Genomic DNA, 19,095 nt, shown 5'->3' on the forward strand with positions numbered 1-19,095 from the left:
AATGAATATGACGGATCTACCGTGGTTAGTGGTGGAACGGTGATCGTTTGTGGAGTCGTAGTCCTCTCCAAGCCAGGCGTGACCGAGCCCGGGAGTCGAAGGAAACCTCCGGAATCGATGATGAAGTGGACGCTTCTGAACGTTGTGTCCATGCCGCCGCGTAACTCCGAAGGAGCTGAACGTGACGCGTCATTGCGTGGAGTGAACTTGAAGGATCCGCAGCGAATTGGATTCCTTGAGCTTGAGGATGTTGTAGCCGATGATATCGGTGATGTCGGCGGATACACAGCCGTCATGACTGGAGCAGCCGATGAAGTGCCTTGTACCTACTTAAAGCCTCCGTCGCGAAAACCCTAAACCGATAAGCCACGATACGAGAAAAGTTCCAGAGCCGCCACCATCGCGAAACTCCGTTTCGGGGGACATAAGTCTCTGTTCCGGCACGCCGCCGGGATGGGGAATTGCCCCCGGAAGGCATCTCCATCGACATCACCGCCATCTTCATCGACGCTGCTGTCTCCTATGATGAGGAGGGAGTAGTTCTCCCCCGAGGCTAAGGGCTGTACCGTAGCTATGTGGTTCATCTCTCTCTCTCCCATGTGATCTTTATGTGATCATGAGCTTTGTGATCTAGTTGAATATCATCTATGTGCTACTCTAGTGATGTTATTAAAGTAGTCTATTCCTCCTTCTTGATGTAATGTTGACGAGTGTGTGCATCATGTAGTACTTGGTATAAGCTATGATTGTGATCTCTTGTAGATTATGAAGTTAACTATTACTATGATAGTATTGATGCGATCTATTCCCCCTTTCATAGCCCGACGGTGACAGTGTGCATGCTATGTTAGTACTCGGTATAATTGCAATGGTCTATCATGCACTCTAAGGTTACTTAAATATGAACACCGAATGTTGTGGAGCTTGTTAAGTCCGGCTTAAGGGAGCTCTTGTAGCCCTACACAATGAATGGTGTTTGTCATCCAACAAGAGAGTGTAGAGAAAGTAGTATTTGTTTATTCGAGTTATGTGATCAATGTTGAGAGTGTCCACTAGTGAAAGTATGATCCCTAGGCCTTGTTTCTAAGCATCGAAACTCCGTTTATTTACTTGTTCTATTGCATGTTTACTTGCTGCCATATTTTATTCAGACCGTTATTACCACTCATATTCATCCATATTACTTGCATCTTACTATCTCTTCGCCGAACTAGTGCACCTATACATCTGGCAAGTGTATTAGGTGTGTTGGGGACACAAGAGACTTCTTGTATCGTAATTGCAGGGTTGCTTGAGAGGGATATCTTTGACCTCTTCCTCCCTGAGTTCTATAAACCTTGGGTGATTCACTTAAGGGGAACTTGCTGCTATTCTACAAACCTCTGCCCTTGGAGGCCCAACACTGTCTACGGGAATAGAAGCGTGCGTAGACATCAAGCTATTTTCACGGCGCCGTTGCCGGGAAGGTAAGGTAAAAGATATTCACATCCTCCGACTACTAAGCTATTTCCTAGCATTGTTGCCGGTGTTTGAGTGCTCGAAGCTATTTCCTTTAGATCCTTCAATTGCATCTTTTTGTTTCTTGTTTTTATTTTTCACTAGTTAGGCATAATGGAAAACAACGAGTGAGCTTTTTAATCTATTTCCTGAGTTAAGACATGAATTGTTTGATGCGAAAATTAAAAAACCTATGGAACCTTATCTCGCATGATAGTAGCAATGTTATTAGTATGAATGCAATTACTGCTAATGCTATGGAAAAGTCTAAGCTTGGGGAAGCTAGTTTATATAAAAATAATCTTTTTTGCTCCTCGGCTTTGGAAGAAATATTTTGCTCTGATAATGCTTTATCTCCCATATGCGATAACTCTAATGATGCTTCGATATTTTAAATCCACTCGCTGAAAGTATTCCATATAAAATACATATGAAAATTATTGAACATGTTATGGATAACCGCTATGAAGGGGATGGAACTGTCCATCCTGGAGATCATTTACTGTTTTTGCATGAATTATGCGGGTTATTCAAGTGTGCAGGTATCTCTAGGGATGAAGTTAGGAAGAAACTATTCTCTATATCGCTGTCACGGTAAAGCGGCGCATTGGTATAAATTGTTGAAGAATGGGGATTCTCTTGATTGGAAGGATATTGTGCCTCTATTTTACTCTAAATTCTATCCTCCAAGTGAAATTCACAAAGACCGGAACCGCATATATAATTTCTGGCCTCATGATGGAGAGAGTATTGCCCAAGCATGGGGGAGATTGAAGTCTTTAATGCTCAAATGCCCCATTCATGAGCTTCCTGGTAATATCATCATTGATAATTTCTATGCAAGACTTTCTTTTCAAGATAAAACCTTGCTGGATACTACTTGTTCTGGATCATTTACACGCAATGAAGAAGAGTTTAAAAGGGACCTTCTTGATCGGATTCGGGAGAATATTGAAGGATGGGAGAACAACAAAGGTAAAGAGTCAGGTATAAATTATGATTATGAATGTATTGAAACTTTTATGGATACTGATAAAATTCGAAATATGAATTCTACTTATGGTCTTGACTCTCAAGTTGTTGCAAATCTTTATAAAGCTTTTGCCTCTCATTTTGAATTGCCTAGGAAGAATTTTGATAAGTATCATGAACCTTTTAAAGACGCTTGCATGAAGGATGAAATTGTTATTAATGATTGCAATAAACATGCCCAAACTTCTGAAAATACTATTTCTTATAAGCATGTTAATTTTTGTGTAATGCATAGACCTTGTGGAATTAATCAAATCGAAGATGAATATTGTATCCATCATGGGAATGAAAAAACTAGAAAGTGGTCTAGGGCTCTAGATGATGTTGGTAAAAAAGTTTGTGCCCTCTATCCTTTTATTTGTGAACTTTGCCATAGAGTGGGTCATTTTAATTTTCAATGCTCCTCCAATGATAATTCGAACCCCATGAGTGCTGCAAATTTGTATTGTGATAATGAAATTACTCCTAATCGAGCATGACGAACTTACTTTATTTTTGTGGTGTGAAGAGTTATCAAGAAAAATCTCTTTGTTACATATGAGTGATCTTGATATTGATGATGTCCTGCATGGGTGTCTTTCTTATTGCATTGATAATTTCCATACAAATACCTACATACAAAATATTTTAGAAGATGACACTTTGCCAAAATATGATAGGACACTGTGTGTTTTGAACTTATTAATGAAAAGGAGGAATCCTCCCAAATTTCTTCTATTGTTTCTGGAAATAAATCAGGTTATGTGGAGGAGCCCCTCATCAAGCCTCTCCCTGCTAAAGAAGGGAACGAGGAGAAGAAAAAGAAGAAGAAGAAGGGAACGAAGAAGAAGAAGAGGGGGAATAAAAGGAAAGAGGTAACAGCATATCCCCGCGTGTATGAGATAACAATAGGTAACCGTAAGTATGTTGGTCCTAATGATTATTATGATAATGAATCTGAGTACAATGATCTTCCTATGCCCTTTACCTACATTAGTGATCATGATTTAAAAGAGCACACTACTTTTGATATTGAAAATCTACGGGAAACTAATTCTAAAAATGATGATGTTAATAATTGCCATAATATTAGTATTATCCATGCTTCTTTCCATAATGATATAGAAAGCTCTAAGCTTGGGAATGAGGTGTTTGAAAATCCTTTTGCTACTTATGATTATATGTTTGATACATCTCCTTCTAGTAACAATGATGGTATGGTTACAGATGAACATACTGTGAAAGATAACTATTATATTTCTTATGATGACACTATGCCTCCAATCTTTGATAATTATTATAAAGAATGCTATGACATAGTTTATAATTATCCTTATGAAACCTGTCATAGTTATGATTGGATTTCCAAAAACAATTCCCTTAGTGTGCAACTTGTTTACCATGTTCAAATTCTTGATAATGATCCTGCTCCAATTACTATTAATGAGAAGAATTCTTCTTATGCCAAAATTAATGATACTTTTATGCATATGAACCATGATAAGAATGTTTTAAGTGATGGTTATATTGTGGATTTCATCAATAGTGCTACTGAAAGTTATTATGAGAGAGGGAAACATAGTTATATGCATCTTAATAATATTAAGTTTCCCCTCTCTATGTTGAGAATCTTGAAGTTACTCGTGTTTTATCTTCCTATGCTTGTCACTTTGCTCCTCATGAATTTATTTGTGTACAAGATTCCTTCCCATAGGAAGTGGGTTAGGCTTAAATTTGTTTCATACTTGCTTTTTGATGCTCTCTTTGCTTCAAATCTCATCCTTACGTGAGCATCATTAAAATTGCTGAGCCCATCTTAATGGCTATAAAGAAAGCACTTCTTGGGAGATAACCCATGTTTTTATTTTGCTACTGTTTTGTTGTGTCTTGGAAGTTGTTACTACTGTAGCAACCTCTCCTTACCTTTATTTTATTGCATTGTTGTGCCAAGTAAAGTCTTTGATAGTAAGGTTGATACTAGATTTGGATTACTGCGCAGAAACAGATTTCTTACTGTCACGAAATTGAGCAGCCCCTTCTGTAGGTGACTCGGAAAAATCTGCCAATTTACGTGCGTGATCCTCAGATATGTACGCAACTTTCATTCAATTTGAGCATTTTCATCTGAGCAAGTTAAGTGCCCCAGAAAAATTCGTCTTTACGGACTGTTCTGTTTTGACAGATTCTGCCTTTTATTTCGCATTGCCTATTTTGCTATGTTAGATGGATTTCTTTGTTCCATTAACTTCCAGTAGCTTTGTGCAATGTACAGAAGTGTTAAGAATGATTATGTCACCTCTGAATATGTGAATTTTTGATTATGCACTAACCCTCTAATGAGTTTGTTTTGAGTTTGGTGTGGAGGAAGTTTTCAAGGATCAAGAGAGGAGGATGATACAATATGATCAAGAAGAGTGAAAAGTCTAAGCTTGGAGATGCCCCCGTGGTTCATCCCTGCATATTTTAAGAAGACTCAAGCATCTAAGCTTGGGGATGCCCAAGGCATCCCCTTCTTCATCAACAACAATCAGGTCACCTCTAGTGAAACTATATTTTTATTCCGTCACATCTTATGTGCTTTACTTGGAGCGTCTGTGTGCTTTTATTTTCGTTTTGTTATTTTCATTCTCTGAATAAATTCATGCTTGTGTGGGAGAGAGACACGCTCCGCTCGTTCATATGAATACTGGTGTTCTTAGCTTTACTTTTAATGTTCATGGCGAAGGTTGAAACTGCTTCGTTCATTGTTATTTGGTTGGAAACAGAAAATGCTTCATGTGGTAATTGGTATATTGTCTTGAATAATTTGATACTTGGCAATTGTTGTGCTCAAATAGATCATGTTTAAGCTCTTGCATCATGTGCTTTGCACCTATTAATGAAGAAATACTGTAGAGCTTGTTGAAATTTGGTTTGCATGATTGGTCTCTCTAAAGTCTAGATATTTTCTGGTGAGGTGTTTGAACAACAAGGAAGACAGTGTAGTGTCTTATAATGCTTGCAATATGTTCTTATGTAAGTTTTGTTGTACTGGTTCATACTTCAGTTTGCTTCAAACAACCTTGCTAGCCTAGCCTTGTATTGAGAGGAATTCTTCTCGTGCATCCAAATCCTTGAGCCAAAAACTATGCCATTTGTGTCCACCATACCTACCTACTACATGGTATTTCTATGCCATTCCAAAGTAAATTACTTGAGTGCTACCTTTAAAATTCTATTCTTTGCCTTTGCAATATATAGCTCATGGGAAAATAGCCTTAAAAACTATTGTGGTGAAGAATATGTAGCTTATGTATCTTATTTCTTATAAGTTGCTTGTTGAGCGGTAACCATGTTTACGGGGACGCCACCAACTATTACACCTTTGTTGAATATCATGTGAGTTGCTATGCATGTTCGTCTTGTCCGAAGTAAGGGCGATTTTCATGATCAAATGGTTTGAGTATGCATATTGTTAGAGAAGAACATTGGGCCGCTAACTAAAGCCATGAATCATGGTGGAAGTTTCGGCTTGGACAATTAATCCTCAATCTCTTATGAGAATATTATCTCGTTGTTGAATTCTTATGCATTAAAGAGGAGTCCATTATCTCGTTGTCTATGTTGTCCCGGTATGGATGTCTAAGTTGAGAATAATCAAAAACGAGAAATCAAATGCGATCTTTCTCCTTAGACCTTTGTACGAGCAGCATAGAGATACCCCTTTGTGACACTTGGTTGAAACATATGTTATGCAATGATAATCCGTGTTAATCCAAGCTAATTAGGACAAGGTGCGAGCACTATTGGTAATCTATGCATGAGGCTTGCAACTTATAAGATGTATTATGCATAACACATATGATTTATTACTACCATTGACAAAATTGTTTCTATGTTTTCAAAATGAAAAGCTCTAGCACAAAAATAGTAATCCATGCTTCCCTCTGCGAACGGCCATTCTTCTACTTTTATGTTGAGTCAGTTTACCTACTTATTTCTATCTTAGAAGCAAACACTTGTGTTAACTGTGCATTGATTCCTACATACTTGCTTATTTGCATTCATCATATTACTTTGTGTTGACAATTATCCCTGAGATATGCATGTTGAAATTTGAAAGCAACTGCTGAAACTTATATCTTCCTTTGTGTTGCTTCAATGCCTTTACTTTGAATTTATTTCTTTATGAGTTAACTCTTATGCAAGACTTATTGATGCTTGTCTTGAAAGTACTATTCATGAAAAGTCTTTGTTATATGGTTCAGTTCTTTACTCATTGTCTTTACCATTGCTTTGAATCACTTCATTCATCGCATATGCTTTATAATAGTATTGATGAAGATTATGATAGCATGTCACTTAAGAAATTATCTTTGTTATCGTTTACCTACTCGAGGGCGAGTAGGAACTAAGCTTGGGGATGCTGATACGTCTCCAACGTATCTATAATTTCTTATGTTCCATGCTACTTTTATGATGATACACATATGTTTTATACACACTTTACATCATTTATATGCATTTTCCGTAACTAACCTAACGAGATGCCGAAGTGCCAGTTCCTGTTTTCTGCTGTTTTTGGTTTCAGAAATCCTACAAAGGAAATATTCTCGGAATTGGACGAAATCAACGCCCAATATCTTATTTTTCCCGGAAGCTTCCAGAGCACCGAAGAGGGGTCAGAGGGGAGCCAGGGGGGCCCACCCCACATGGCGGCGCGGCCAAGGGGGGCGTGCCCCCCTATGGTGTGGCCCCACCAGGACTCCTCCGAGGCTGCCCTTCCGCCTACTTAAAGCCTCCGTCGCGAAAACCCTAAACCGATAAGCCACGATACGAGAAAAGTTTCAGAGCCGCCACCATCGCGAAACTCCGTTTCGGGGGACAGAAGTCTCTGTTCCGGCACGCCGCCGGGATGGGGAATTGCCCCCGGAAGGCATCTCCATCGACATCACCGCCATCTTCATCGACGCTGCTGTCTTCTATGATGAGGAGGGAGTAGTTCTCCCCCGAGGCTAAGGGCTGTACCGTAGCTATGTGGTTCATCTCTCTCTCTCCCATGTGATCTTTATGTGATCATGAGCTTTGTGATCTAGTTGAATATCATCTATGTGCTACTCTAGTGATGTTATTAAAGTAGTCTATTCCTCCTTCATGATGTAATGTTGACAAGTGTGTGCATCATGTAGTACTTGGTATAAGCTATGATTGTGATCTCTTGTAGATTATGAAGTTAACTATTACTATGATAGTATTGATGCGATCTATTCCCCTTTCATAGCCTGACGGTGACAGTGTGCATGCTATGTTAGTACTCGGTATAATTGCAATGGTCTATCATGCACTCTAAGGTTACTTAAATATGAACACCGAATGTTGTGGAGCTTGTTAAGTCCGGCTTAAGGGAGCTCTTGTAGCCCTACACAATGAATGGTGTTTGTCATCCAACAAGAGAGTGTAGAGAAAGTAGTATTTGTTTATTCAGTTATGTGATCAATGTTGAGAGTGTCCACTAGTGAAAGTATGATCCCTAGGCCTTGTTTCTAAGCATCGAAACTCCGTTTATTTACTGTTCTATTGCATGTTTACTTGCTGCCATATTTTATTCAGACCGTTATTACCACTCATATTCATCCATATTACTTGCATCTTACTATCTCTTCGCCGAACTAGTGCACCTATACATCTGGCAAGTGTATTAGGTGTGTTGGGGACACAAGAGACTTCTTGTATCGTAATTGCAGGGTTGCTTGAGAGGGATATCTTTGACCTCTTCCTCCCTGAGTTCGATAAACTTTGGGTGATTCACTTAAGGGAAACTTGCTGCTATTCTACAAACCTCTGCCCTTGGAGGCCCAACACTGTCTACAGGAATAGAAGCGTGCGTAGACATCAAGCTATTTTCTGGCGCCGTTGCCGGGAAGGTAAGGTAAAAGGTATTCACATCCTCCGACTACTAAGCTATTTCCTAGCATTGTTGCCGGTGTTTGAGTGCTCGAAGCTATTTCCTTTAGATCCTTCAATTGCATCTTTTTGTTTCTTGTTTTTATTTTTCACTAGTTAGGCATAATGGAAAACAACAGTGAGCTTTTTAATCTATTTCCTGAGTTAAGACATGAATTGTTTGATGCGAAAATTAAAAAACCTATGGAACCTTATCTGGCATGATAGTAGCAATGTTATTAGTATGAATGCAATTACTGCTAATGCTATGGAAAAGTCTAAGCTTGGGGAAGCTAGTTTATATAAAAATAATCTTTTTTGCTCCTCAGCTTTGGAAGAAATATTTTGCTCGATAATGCTTTATCTCCCATATGCGATAACTCTTATGATGCTTCTGATATTTTAAATCCACCTGCTGAAAGTATTCCATATAAAATACCTATGAAAATTATTGAACATGTTATGGATAACCGCTATGAAGGGGATGGAACTGTCCATCCTGGAGATCATTTACTGTTTTTGCATGAATTATGCGGGTTATTCAAGTGTGCGAGTATCTCTATGGATGAAGTTAGGAAGAAACTATTCTCTATATCGCTGTCTGGTAAAGCGGCGCATTGGTATAAATTGCTGAAGAATGGGGATTCTCTTGATTGGAAGGATATTGTGCCTCTATTTTACTCTAAATTCTATCCTCCAAGTGAAATTCACAAAGACCGGAACCGCATATATAATTTCTCGGCCTCATGATGGAGAGAGTATTGCCCAAGCATGGGGGAGATTGAAGTCTTTAATGCTGAAATGCCCCATTCATGAGCTTCCCGGTAATATCATCATTGATAATTTCTATGCAAGACTTTCTTTTCAAGATAAAACCTTGCTTGGATACTACTTGTTCTGGATCATTTACACGCAATGAAGAAGAGTTTAAAAGGGACCTTCTTGATCGGATTCAGGAGAATATTGAAGGATGGGAGAACAACAAAGGTAAAGAGTCAGGTATAAATTATGATTATGAATGTATTGAAACTTTTATGGATACTGATAAAATTCGAAATATGAATTCTACTTATGGTCTTGACTCTCAAGTTGTTGCAAATCTTTATAAAGCTTTTGCCTCTCATTTTGAATTGCCTAGGAAGAATTTTGATAAGTATCATGAACCTTTTAAAGACGCTTGCATGAAGGATGAAATTGTTATTAATGATTGCAATAAACATGCCCAAACTTCGAAAATACTATTTCTTATAAGCATGTTAATTTTTGTGTAATGCATAGACCTTGTGGAATTAATCAAATCGAAGATGAATATTGTATCCATCATGGGAATGAAAAAACTAGAAAGTGGTCTAGGGCTCTAGATGATGTTGGTAAAAAAGTTTGTGCCCTCTATCCTTTTATTTGTGAACTTTGCCATAGAGTGGGTCATTTTAATTTTCAATGCTCCTCCAATGATAATTCGAACCCCATGAGTGCTGCAAATTTGTATTGTGATAATGAAATTACTCCTAATCAGCATGACGAACTTACTTTATTTTTGTGGTGTGAAGAGTTATCAAGAAAAATCTCTTTGTTACATATGAGTGATCTTGATATTGATGATGTCCTGCATGGGTGTCTTTCTTATTGCATTGATAATTTCCATACAAATACCTACATACAAAATATTTTAGAAGATGACACTTTGCCAAAATATGATAGGACCGCTGTGTGTTTTGAACTTATTAATGAAAAGGAGGAATCCTCCCAAGTTTCTTCTATTGTTTCTGGAAATAAATCAGGTTATGTGGAGGAGCCCCTCATCAAGCCTCTCCCTGCTAAAGAAGGGAACGAGGAGAAGGAAAAGAAGAAGAAGAAGGGAACGAAGAAGAAGAAGAGGGGGAATAAAAGGAAAGAGGTAACAGCATATCCCCGCGTGTATGAGATAACAATAGGTAACCGTAAGTATGTTGGTCCTAATGATTATTATGATAATGAATCTGAGTACAATGATCTTCCTATGCCCTTTACCTACATTAGTGATCATGATTTAAAAGAGCACACTACTTTTGATATTGAAAATCTCTGGGAAACTAATTCTAAAAATGATGATGTTAATAATTGCCATAATATTAGTATTATCCATGCTTCTTTCCATAATGATATAGAAAGCTCTAAGCTTGGGAATGAGGTGTTTGAAAATCCTTTTGCTACTGATGATTATATGTTTGATACATCTCCTTCTAGTAACAATGATGGTATGGTTACAGATGAACATACTCGTGAAAGATAACTATTATATTTCTTATGATGACACTATGCCTCCAATCTTTGATAATTATTATAAAGAATGCTATGACATAGTTTATAATTATCCTTATGAAACCTGTCATAGTTATGATTGGATTGCCAAAAACAATTCCCTTAGTGTGCAACTTGTTTACCATGTTCAAATTCTTGATAATGATCCTGCTCCAATTACTATTAATGAGAAGAATTCTTCTTATGCCAAAATTAATGATACTTTTATGCATATGAACCATGATAAGAATGTTTTAAGTGATGGTTATATTGTGGATTTCATCAATGGTGCTACTGAAAGTTATTATGAGAGAGGGAAACATAGTTATATGCATCTTAATAATATTAAGTTTCCCCTCTCTATGTTGAGAATCTTGAAGTTACTCGTGTTTTATCTTCCTATGCTTGTCACTTTGCTCCTCATGAATTTATTTGTGTACAAGATTCCTTCCCATAGGAAGTGGGTTAGGCTTAAATTTGTTTCATACTTGCTTTTTGATGCTCTCTTTGCTTCAAATCTCATCCTTACGTGAGCATCATTAAAATTGCTGAGCCCATCTTAATGGCTATAAAGAAAGCACTTCTTGGGAGATAACCCATGTTTTTATTTTGCTACTGTTTTGTTGTGTCTTGGAAGTTGTTACTACTGTAGCAACCTCTCCTTACCTTTATTTTATTGCATTGTTGTGCCAAGTAAAGTCTTTGATAGTAAGGTTGATACTAGATTTGGATTACTGCGCAGAAACAGATTTCTTACTGTCACAAAATTGAGCAGCCCCTTCTGTAGGTGACTCGGAAAAATCTGCCAATTTACGTGCGTGATCCTCAGATATGTACGCAACTTTCATTCAATTTGAGCATTTTCATCTGAGCAAGTTAAGTGCCCCAGAAAAATTCGTCTTTACGGACTGTTCTGTTTTGACAGATTCTGCCTTTTATTTCGCATTGCCTATTTTGCTATGTTAGATGGATTTCTTTGTTCCATTAACTTCCAGTAGCTTTGTGCAATGTACAGAAGTGTTAAGAATGATTATGTCACCTCTGAATATGTGAATTTTTGATTATGCACTAACCCTCTAATGAGTTTGTTTTGAGTTTGGTGTGGAGGAAGTTTTCAAGGATCAAGAGAGGAGGATGATACAATATGATCAAGAAGAGTGAAAAGTCTAAGCTTGGAGATGCCCCCGTGGTTCATCCCTGCATATTTTAAGAAGACTCAAGCATCTAAGCTTGGGGATGCCCAAGGCATCCCCTTCTTCATCAACAACAATCAGGTCACCTCTAGTGAAACTATATTTTTATTCCGTCACATCTTATGTGCTTTACTTGGAGCGTCTGTGTGCTTTTATTTTTGTTTTGTTATTTTCATTCTCTGAATAAATTCATGCTTGTGTGGGAGAGAGACACGCTCCGCTCGTTCATATGAATACTTGGTGTTCTTAGCTTTACTTTTAATGTTCATGGCGAAGGTTGAAACTCGCTTCGTTCATTGTTATTTGGTTGGAAACGAGAAAATACTTCATGTGGTAATTGGTATATTGTCTTGAATAATTTGATACTTGGCAATTGTTGTGCTCAAATAGATCATGTTTAAGCTCTTGCATCATGTGCTTTGCACCTATTAATGAAGAAATACTGTAGAGCTTGTTGAAATTTGGTTTGCATGATTGGTCTCTCTAAAGTCTAGATATTTTCTGGTGAGGTGTTTGAACAACAAGGAAGACAGTGTAGTGTCTTATAATGCTTGCAATATGTTCTTATGTAAGTTTTGTTGTACTGGTTCATACTTCAGTTTGCTTCAAACAACCTTGCTAGCCTAGCCTTGTATTGAGAGGAATTCTTCTCGTGCATCCAAATCCTTGAGCCAAAAACTATGCCATTTGTGTCCACCATACCTACCTACTACATGGTATTTCTCTGCCATTCCAAAGTAAATTACTTGAGTGCTACCTTTAAAATTCTATTCTTTGCCTTTGCAATATATAGCTCATGGGAAAATAGCCTTAAAAACTATTGTGGTGAAGAATATGTAGCTTATGTATCTTATTTCTTATAAGTTGCTTGTTGAGCGGTAACCATGTTTCTGGGGATGCCACCAACTATTACACCTTTGTTGAATATCATGTGAGTTGATATGCATGTTCGTCTTGTCTGAAGTGAGGGCGATTTTCATGATCAAATGGTTTGAGTATGCATATTGTTAGAGAAGAACATTGGGCCGCTAACTAAAGCCATGAATCATGGTGGAAGTTTCAGTTTGGACAATTAATCCTCAATCTCTTATGAGAATATTATCTGTTGTTGAATTCTTATGCATTAAAGAGGAGTCCATTATCTGTTGTCTATGTTGTCCCGGTATGGATGTCTAAGTTGAGAATAATCAAAAACGAGAAATCAAATGCGATCTTTCTCCTTAGACCTTTGTACAGGCAGCATAGAGATACCCCTTTGTGACACTTGGTTGAAACATATGTTATGCAATGATAATCCGTGTTAATCCAAGCTAATTAGGACAAGGTGCGAGCACTATTGGTAATCTATGCATGAGGCTTGCAACTTATAAGATGTATTATGCATAACACATATGATTTATTACTACCATTGACAAAATTGTTTCTATGTTTTCAAAATGAAAAGCTCTAGCACAAAAATAGTAATCCATGCTTCCTCTGCGAACGGCCATTCTGCTACTTTTATGTTGAGTCGGTTTACCTACTTATTTCTATCTTAGAAGCAAACACTTGTGTTAACTGTGCATTGATTCCTACATACTTGCTTATTTGCATTCATCATATTACTTTGTGTTGACAATTATCCCTGAGATATGCATGTTGAAATTTGAAAGCAACTGCTGAAACTTATATCTTCCTTTGTGTTGCTTCAATGCCTTTACTTTGAATTTATTGCTTTATGAGTTAACTCTTATGCAAGACTTATTGATGCTTGTCTTGAAAGTACTATTCATGAAAAGTCTTTGTTATATGGTTCAGTTCTTTACTCATTGTCTTTACCATTGCTTTGAATCACTTCATTCATCGCATATGTTTTATAATAGTATTGATGAAGATTATGATAGCATGTCACTTAAGAAATTATCTTTGTTATCGTTTACCTACTCGAGGGCGAGTAGGAACTAAGCTTGGGGATGCTGATACGTCTCCAACGTATCTATAATTTCTTATGTTCCATGCTACTTTTATGATGATACACATATGTTTTATACACACTTTACATCATTTATATGCATTTTCCGTAACTAACCTAACGAGATGCCGAAGTGCCGGTTCTCGTTTTCTCGCTGTTTTTGGTTTCGGAAATCCTACAAAGGAAATATTCTCGGAATTGGACGAAATCAACGCCCAATATCTTATTTTTCCCGGAAGCTTCCGGAGCACCGAAGAGGGGTCGAGAGGGAGCCGAGGGGCCCACCCCACATGGCGGCGCGGCCAAGGGGGGCGTGCCCCCCTATGGTGTGGCCCCACCAGGACTCCTCCGAGGCTGCCCTTCCGCCTACTTAAAGCCTCCGTCGCGAAAACCCTAAACCGATAAGCCACGATACGAGAAAAGTTTCAGAGCCGCCACCATCGCGAAACTCCGTTTCGGGGACAGAAGTCTCTCGTTCCGGCACGCCGCCGGGATGGGGAATTGCCCCCGGAAGGCATCTCCATCAACATCACCGCCATCTTCATCGACGCTGCTGTCTTCTATGATGAGGAGGGAGTAGTTCTCCCCCGAGGCTAAGGGCTGTACCGTAGCTATGTGGTTCATCTCTCTCTCCCATGTGATCTTTATGTGATCATGAGCTTTGTGATCTAGTTGAATATCATCTATGTGCTACTCTAGTGATGTTATTAAAGTAGTCTATTCCTCCTTCATGATGTAATGTTGACAGTGTGTGCATCATGTAGTACTTGGTACAAGCTATGATTGTGATCTCTTGTAGATTATGAAGTTAACTATTACTATGATAGTATTGTTGCGATCTATTTCCCCTTTCATAGCCTGACGGTGACAGTGTGCATGCTATGTTAGTACTCGGTATAATTGCAATGGTCTATCATGCACTCTAAGGTTACTTAAATATGAACACCGAATGTTGTGGAGCTTGTTAACTCCGGCTTAAGGGAGCTCTTGTAGCCCTACATAATGAATGGTGTTTGTCATCCAACAAGAGAATGTAGAGAAAGTAGTATTTGTTTATTCAGTTATGTGATCAATGTTGAGAGTGTCCACTAGTGAAAGTATGATCCCTAGGCCTTGTTTCTAAGCATCGAAACTCCGTTTATTTACTGTTCTATTGCATGTTTACTTGCTGCCATATTTTATTCAGATTGTTATTACCACTCATATTCATCCATATTACTTGAATCTTACTATCTCTTCGCCGAACTAGTGCACCTATACATCTGACAAGTGTATTAGGTGTGTTGGGGACACAAGAGACTTCTTGTATCGTAATTGCAGGGTTGCTGGAGAGGGATATCTTTGACCTCTTCCTCCCTGAGTTCGATAATCCTTGGGTGATTCACTTAAGGGAAACTTGCTGCTGTTCTACAAACCTCTGCTCTTGGAGGCCCAACACTGTCTACAGGAATAGAAGCGTGCGTAGACATCAGTTGTCTCACCGAGAGGCAAAGATTCTAGGTTTCTTTCTCTGACTTCCGGTGGCTCTACCTATTGAAGTTATTTTTCGATAGGCCCTCTCCTGGCCTTTATATAGCAGGCCCGGTCCCGAGAGTCTTGTCCAAACTCGACTAGGTTACAATGAGATCTATTCTAGTCTTTCCTTTTACGGTGTCTTTTTGCCTTGTTCGTCAAGAATCCATCTCTGTTAGGTCTCTTTGCTGGAACCGATGTATAGGCCCACCTTGGCTGTTGGGCAATCTTCATGGGCCCCTAGTTGGGCCAGAGGAGGTAGTCTAATGTCGGGTACCCGAAGGGTAATTACCACATCACTAAAAGTGCCCAGGTGCAGCCCGTGGTGGATAGAATCGCTGGCAAGATACCAACTGGAATGCCGGCCTCGTGGACAAGGTCGGGCGGCTTGCGATGGTGAAATCTGTCCTCGGAGCGATTCCCATCCACCAACTGCTTGTGCTTGCACCCTCCAAGAAGGTACTGAAGCTCATCATCAAAATTTAGCATGGATTCCTCCTAGCGGGGTGCCCCGCAGCCAATAGTGGCCATTGCCATGTCAACTGGCAGCGTGTGGTTCAGCTTGTCGCCCTCGGCATCCACGACCTTTAACGGACCAGCCTATCGCTTTGACTTCGCTGGCTCTGGTTCAGTCGCACGGACAACCGTCAAGATTCGGTTGGCTTGGAGATGCAGTTCACTGACAACGAACATGCCCTGTTCTTTGTCTCCAGCATGATGACCCTGGGAGATGGTCGCACAATGAGGTTCTGGGACGACCACTGGATCGATGACCGTTCCGTATGCGAGATCGCACAAATTCTATATGCATGCATACCCAAGCGCCGGTGTTCGACACGGACTGTGGCCGACGGGACATGAAATTTCATGTGCCAGAGACATCCATGGCACTATCAGAGTCCAGGAGATAGGTGAATACATGTAACTGTGGCAGAATATTGAAGGGACAACACTAAGCAATGAACTTGATCGTCTTCTTTGGAAGTGGACATCCAGCGGTGAGTATTCTGCACGATCCGCCTACTGTAGGGATTCGTAGCATAGAAAACAAAAAATTTCCTACCGCGAGAACGCAATCCAAGCCAAGATGCAATCTAGAAGACGGTAGCAACGAGGGGATGAACGAGACTAACCCTTGAAGATTTCCAAAGCCTACGAGAGGAGGCTCTCGTTGTTGCAGAAGACGATCACTTGCCGCTTTCAAAAGCGCGCGCGTAGAAGATCTTGACGGTGCCACAATCGGGCAGCACCTCCGTACTCGGTCACACGTTCGGTGTTGATGAAGACGACGTCCTTCTCCCCGTTCCAGCGGGAAGCGGAAGTAGTAGCTCCTCTTTGAATCCCGGCAGCACGACGGCGTGGTGGCGGTGTCGATGGAGATCTCCGGTGGAGCTTCGCTAAGCGTTTGCGGGAGAGGTGGAGGAGGTGGGGCGGCTAGGGTTTGGGAGAGGGGGTGGCCGGCCACTATGGGGTGCGGCAAAGGCTTTGGATTGAGGTGGCCGGCCCCCTCCCCTTGTCCCTCTTTTTATAGGTGGAACCCCCAAGAGTTGGTCTACAAGTCTTCGAATAAGACCCCAAACCAAAACCTTCCATATGACATGAAACCTACCCAAGGTGGGATTCCCACTTGAGGTGCGATTCCCACCTTTCCATGAGGGGGGGTGGCCGGCCACCTTGGTGGAGTCCACCTGGGACTCCACCCCTCTAGGGTTGGCCGGCCAAGCTTGGTGGAGTCCCTCCGGGACTCCGTCTTCCAAAGTGATTTCTTCCAGACTTTTCTAGAACCTTCCATAAATGCACCGGATCATTTCCAAACTTGGAATATGACTTCCTATATATGAATCTTATTATCCGGACCATTCCGGAACTCCTCGTGATGTCCTGGATCACATCCGAGACTCCGAACAAAACTTTGAACTCCATTCCATGTTCAATATCTACTAATACGACATCAAACCTTAAGTGTGTCACCCTACGGTTCGCGAACTATGTAGACATGGTTGAGATCTCTCTCCAACCAATAACCAATAGCGGGATCTGGAGATCCATAATGGCTCCCACATATTCAAAGATAACTTAGTGATCGAATGAACCATTCACATACGATACTGATTCCCTTTGTCACGCGATATTTTACTTGTCCGAGGTTTGATCATCGGTATCTCTATACCTTGTTCAACCTCGTCTCTTGACAAGTACTCTTTACTCGTACCGTGGTATGTGATCTCTTATGAACCATTCATATGCTTGCAAGCTAATATAGACGACATTCCACCGAGAGGGCCCAGAGTATATCTATCCGTCATCGGGATGGACAAATCCCACTCGTTGATCCATATGCCTCCACTCATACTTTCCGGATACTTAATCCCACCTTTATAACCACCCATTTACGCGAGTGGCGTTTGATGTAATCAAAGTACCTTTCCGGTATAAGTGATTTACATGATCTCATGGTCGAAAGGACTAGGTAACTATGTATCGAAAGCTTATAGCAAATAACTTAATGACGTGATCTTATGCTACGCTTAATTGGGTGTGTCCATTACATCATTCATATAATAACATAACCTTGTTATTAATAACATCCAATGTTCATGATCATGAAACAATGATCATCTATTAATCAACAAGCTAGTTATACAAGAGGCTTACTAGGGACTCATTGTTGTTTACATAACACACATGTACCAATGTTTCAGTTAATACAATTATAGCATGGTATATAAACATTTATCATAAACACAAAGATATATAATAACCACTTTTATTATTACCTCTTGGGCATATCTCCAACACCTACATGGCACATTCCATGGCTCGACAGCCTATCCCTTCCTAGAAGCACATATGGAAGCACTGGGCACCACCAAAAGTGAAATTTTTCACCTAGTTTGCCATACAGGATCGTTGCTGGACCGCGGAGTGGCTCACGAGGCGCGGGCTCCAGCATCACCCCTGATATCTGCTCTGTGATCAGCATCCGGAATCCATGCGACACATGTTGATCAAGTGCCCCTTCTCCTAGCAAGTTTGGCACAAGGTGTTGTCGTGGCTACGAATGACCTACATGATCCGTGGCAACAACGACGCCTCACTCACTGAATAGCTTGATGCGGCCAAGCAGGCAACACCAAAGATGTTGCGCAAAGGACTAGGAACTACCACCTTGCTAATACCCTAGGCGCTATGGAAGCACATGAACGATTGCGTCTTTGATAGAGCACAACCATCCGTCCAATAGCCTATAGCAAACATCAAAGAGGAGGCCACCATGCGGGCTCAGGCAGGAGCTCTTGGCCTGGAAGTAGTAGGAGTCTTTCTCTTGTTGTTGTAAAATATCTCTTAGGATACGTGTAACCAAAACTCTTCCTATTCAATGAAATAAAACGCAAAGGTTCTTTGCACTTTGTCTGGAAAAAAGTTTAGTGGTATAGTGATGGTAGTGATGTAAACTTTATGATAAAATTAAGTGCAAGTTTGCTAGTTTTTGTATTTTTGAATTAATTTAGTGCTAACAATGTGAAGGTATGTAAATGCAAGTAAAAGGTGTTTATTATGATTATAATGGAACAGGATTCATAGTTTCACTTGTCTACTCTCTCATAAACATGATGGAATCAAAACTATTTCAAAGATGGCATAATGTTGATGTAATTTCATAATATGTTGGATAAATATTTATATGGGAATTACATCCTATGGTTGAGATGATGCAACACATCTCAC

The sequence above is a fragment of the Lolium rigidum genome, chromosome 1 (assembly GCF_022539505.1).
Source record: "Lolium rigidum isolate FL_2022 chromosome 1, APGP_CSIRO_Lrig_0.1, whole genome shotgun sequence".
NCBI classification, from domain to species: domain Eukaryota; kingdom Viridiplantae; phylum Streptophyta; class Magnoliopsida; order Poales; family Poaceae; genus Lolium; species Lolium rigidum.